The following is a 5,236-nucleotide window of genomic DNA, read 5'->3' on the forward strand; positions in this document are numbered from 1 at the left end:
AACCCTTTTCCTTTCATTGATGCATATATACAGTATCGCTTAAAAGAAAATTACCACCCTCTTGCAAGATGCGAATTGCCTCACACACTACGCGATTCTTGTCGCTCGCTATGCGATTCTTGTGGTGCAGGACATGATTCTTGTAGCGCACGACGGCCTAAAAACTGTAAGTACAATTGTATCATGGCCAAAATTCTTGCGCGATTTCAAGAATCGATGGTAAAGCTTTACCGTTACTAACACGTGAACAAATTTTTACCTCTGTGACGTGTAGACTGTTGCGTATTAAAATTCGCTTTGTGAAGGATCGGTATTTCCGTTTTTATGTAAAACATACTTTTGATGAAGTCGCTTTATATCCACTGCACAAAATTGAAAACTACCTGTTTTTAAAAAACTTTGAGATGATAGCTTTGTTTATAACTGCCTGCAGGTATTGTTAAACGTTTCAAGCTACAATGAATCGTAGAGCGATCAGCTATTGTCAGTCGTACAGAGAACATGGGCAATGTTAATGTCCCTCTTACTCTGGGAAATACTGTGATCAAGCAAGTCACGGAGACAAAATTTTTAGGTGTTCTTATTGATCAGCATCTCTCTTGGAAACCACATATTGATTTCATCTCAAAAAAAAATTTCGAAAAGTGTGGGAATTATTGCGAAAGCCCGCTTTTACCTATCATCCCAAACTTTTGATGACCTTGTATTACTCCCTTGTATATCCTTTCTTAACATAGTGTAATGTCGCCTGGTCCTCCACCTACTGTTCCAACCTAAACTGTATTTACCTTTTGCAAAAGCGTCTAGTGTGGCTCATAACAAAAGCTCACTATCTAGCAAATACCACCCCTTTATTTAGTCTGTTTAAAGTCCTTGACACATTTAGTATTAATTCATTTTCTGTCGCTACCTTTATGTATTCTTATCACCATAATCTTTTGCCTAGTAGCTTTCATGACTTGTTCTTAAGTAGTAATCAAGTCCATCAATACGAAACTTGACTAGCCTCTCAGTATAGACCTCATTTTTGTAGAACAAATATAAAGCAATTCAGTATCCTTTACCGAGGACCTAAAATCTGGAATTTCGTTGCCTGTTTCATTAATTAGCTCCCCTGCTATACTTGTTTTTAAAAAAAATTTAAAGAATTATCTCACTGACAACCAATCTGTCACTTAATTTTCTGATCTTGTTCACTCTGCACTCAGCCATGAATTTAGTTCACTAGGTAGTTGAAGGAAGCCTATTAATATAAGTTTAAAGCTTTGTTAGGCTTCCTTGTCACATTAATTTTATAATTTAATTAACAACTTGTATAAGGTTTTGTCAGCAACTAAATAAATTTTAAAAAAAAAAACATAATGATAGTAGCCAAGAAGTACCTACCAAGCCACTGAAATACCGCTGACTCCTTTACCAAGGGTTCACAGCCCTAAATACTTTGTAGTGCTTCAAGCTGAAAACAAAATGACAACTTAACCTAGCTACACACTTGTGGAAGAAGATTTGAATGAAATTTTTACCAATGCAGAAAGTGCAGCAAGAGTGGTGAAAGTGAGTTTTTGAGTTACGAAGAGGAACAGATGCTGAACGAAGTGATGGACAGCTGAGTGCAAATGATCGTGAAGAAACACTCATGGACGTATAACTATAACTAATTTTATATCAGACAAGGAACAGAAAGATTTCAAATGAATTTTATTGAACCGAATTGAAGTATACTTACACATAATGTTGTTCTTTTGGGCATTTTTGCAAATAGTTGTAAAAAATTATCCAACTTTGCCGCCGATTGCTAGACTGTAGGAGCGGCCACCAAAATGGCAGGGAAGAGGTAATAATCTTAATGTTGTAATACTCCTCGTTTTAGAAAACCGGGGCGAAATAACTTGGGGGCGAGATGACCGGTAACCAACAACACCATAATTAAAGATTTAATTATAAGCTGTTGTAGAGTACAACACCACTCAGCTAGACTCTTCCAGTATCCAGGACCTCATTAAGACAATCATGCCACAACACACCGCAGCGGAAGGCTGCAGTGGCGCAAAGGGTCCAGACGAAGAGGACAGTGAGCAAGACGAAAGCAACAGTGGCCGCTCAGCTGAGAATTATCTAGGCGCAAGCAGTCCAGACGAAGTGGAAAGTGAGCAAGACGAAAGCGACAGTGGCCGCTCAGCTGAGGATTGTGGTGGCGCTAACTGTTCAGACGAAGAGAACAGTGAACGGGAGAAGATAGCAACAGGTACGACGAGGGCGAGCAATCAAACAATCAATCAATAATCTTTATTTATACACGATAAGTATTTAAAGCGACGCTTCGCTTGTGAGGTCGTGTCTAAATAATTAAATAAGATAACTAATGAATTAGAAAATAAATAGGATATACACCAGCTAAAATCATACAGCTACTTACTACTTACAAGTCTAAAACGATAAAAGCTTAAAATTCTAAAGTACAAGGTGGTACTCTAGTATCGACTAATTATTAACACTAATTATACTTAAAATCTTCCTCCCTTCTGGTTAATGTTTGAGGGGAGATACAGTCGAAATCTAGGTGCAGCAGAGCCTTTGACCGTCTTGCCATAATCGCATATTTCTTAACATTGTCGATATCGTCATTAAATTGAGGAACCAACGTGTTCCAAACTATTGCTCCTCTACGAGCTACAGAGTTCCTCATATAGTTGGTATTAAAACGAGGGACATCAATTTTCAGTTTCTTCCTAAGTTGATATCGCTTGTCCGAGTAGAAAGCGCCAAAAAATGGACTAAGTGCATTATACTGGCCACGTGCAGTGTAGAAAATTTTGGGCAGATAGACTTTGCCGAAAGAATGATAAGCGTTCAAGTTTTTTTTAGAGGCGACCCTCCACTGAACGTCCCACTGAAGCAAAAAACCCAGTAGCTGACCAATGTCAATTGAATCGTGGTGAAATCGACGTCGCCATGTTGGGATGGCGCACAGTTTTATTAAGACTTATAACAGGTAATCAAATGCATTCATTTCTGTCTGCCAATACGATCAAACATTTAATAACAACTCTTTTTATTGCCCAATAAAGTTTATTCAGAAGCGCACACTGCAGTAAGCTGCTTTGGCTGGACTTAAAACGTGACATCACATTAGGCTTACAGAAACTTGTTGCCATACAGGGCCCTAAAACTACAGCCTTTTTGGACCTTTTAAATACAACGAGTTTCATCATTGGGATAAAATAGATGGCATTTGTTTTTTCAAGCGTTTTACTCACCTGAAGATTGGTAGACAGGAGATCGAAAGAGAACTTCATGTTTCGATTCAAGGAACGCACATTTTGCGCGCGATGTTCTCGAAGTGTGATCTTCACAAAAGTAAGCATTCTTCGCGGCCATTTCTGCCCTGAAACCTCCCAAAACTGAAATAAAGGTATCACAGTTATAAATTATAATACAGTGGAAAGGACCGAGAGATAATTTCATAGGAAAGGAGATGTAGAACTTTCTTACCACAACCGCCGCCCGTCATTCATTTTCCAGATTCCGATACCACCCCCAAAAACTTGTCATATTAGATATCACGATGACGTCACTTTATTACCAGAATCCCTCAGTGCAGGAGTGTCATCTGACCAGCCTGCGTGAGCCTGCGTAGCATGGCGGTTTTTGGGCGCGCAAAGCAATAAAGGCGGGTGAGGACCGAGAAACCGCGACGCAGGCTAAACTAAGACATCATGCCGTTGTTTTAATAATTGTAAAATATGCCGTTGATGAGAAAGCGGTAAAACGGGCCAGCCCGGCTCAACGGGGTTGCTTACTTCCTACTACAAGGCATTCAGACATTGCCTTTTGAGGGGCAACTTTTCTTTACTAACTGACACTACAGGGATAGGTCCAGCTAAAAAACGCAATATTGACAGCAGTGGCCGGGTTGTTCCGTTCCCCCGGGGGGTACTCCCATACATTACTTATACGGGTATGTGCCGCCCAACGGGTCGTGATTTTAAAGTTCCTGGTTTAGAAAGGGGAAAGGAGGGGTATCCATTTCAGAGGCGTTTTCTAGAAAGGGGTATAATATTTCGAACGCATGACAGCTCCAGTTTTGTAAGCAACCATTTGAAATTATTCAAGGACAGATTGCTTTTAAAAATACGGCTCAATGCGTTACTGAAGCAAACTGTTATACTCTTGTTGCACCCTAGAACGGAGCAAAAAAAATTGGCCCATTTCTAGAACGGGGTATCAATTTAAGGGGAATTTTTTTTTAGAACGGGATGCCAATTTGGAGTCCCGGGCGGCACATACCCACCCAAAAAATACCCAGAATTCATTTATTTCTGAATTGAATTCAGAAATGAATGTTTAAAAAGCAAATTCAGTTTAATTCTTTTGGTTTGCATTTTGGTGATGTTATGCTCTAAAAAGATTAGGGAACATTATCCGGGAAAATGCTTTAAACGAAAGTAATTGGATTCCGGATTAAAATTTAACCCCGGGTTAGAGCTAATCGTCCTTCGATCAACTGGGCCCAACTGCAGGAGTTAACAATCAGTTCGACAGGTGCTGCTCAAAAGTATGCGCAGAGGCCAAATAAGGTTTCTTTTTATTTTTTATTTTATTTTATTTGTTTGAAAAAACAAAGAACCCGAAAGCAAGAGTGAAAGACATACACTTTTCTCACTAGGAAAGCACACGCCCACTTACAAATTTCAGCGTAGCCCAAAAGAATAAAGGGCATAACCACAGACCTTGTTCCTTGTTTCAGGCTCTCAGATGGAGGGGAATACGCGAAAGTGGAAGGTACGAGAAAAGGAGAGTGTCCGTCCCGTTTAATTTTCGAGTTTGCGCTTTCTCAATTCAACGGACCCGACTAACTCGGAGCCTGGAACAGGCTACGGCACGCTCACTGGAAGATCTCCCTCCAACCTACTCCCCGTAGCGATGGGGAAAATCCTTTCCTGGTACACCGACTGACGAGTCCTACCACATCGTCTTTGGCGTTGTGTGCGAGTGTTCAGGCTGAGTATGTATTACAAGTACAGCGCCAATGGTCCAAAAACATTTGGCCGTATTAACCGGTGACCGTTTCAACGAGGTTTTTTCTCTTTACAAGAAAATGTATGGCCGTTGAACTGCTACATGACCCGTTTTGCCAAGTGGCCAAAATAAAGTGGATGTAATAACGAGGTAACCGTAAGGGGGGAGGGGGGTTACGAGACCAGTAAAGTTTCCAGTACGGAACGACAAAAAGGAG

The sequence above is a fragment of the Porites lutea genome, chromosome 3 (genome assembly GCF_958299795.1).
Source record: "Porites lutea chromosome 3, jaPorLute2.1, whole genome shotgun sequence".
NCBI lineage: Eukaryota > Metazoa > Cnidaria > Anthozoa > Scleractinia > Poritidae > Porites > Porites lutea.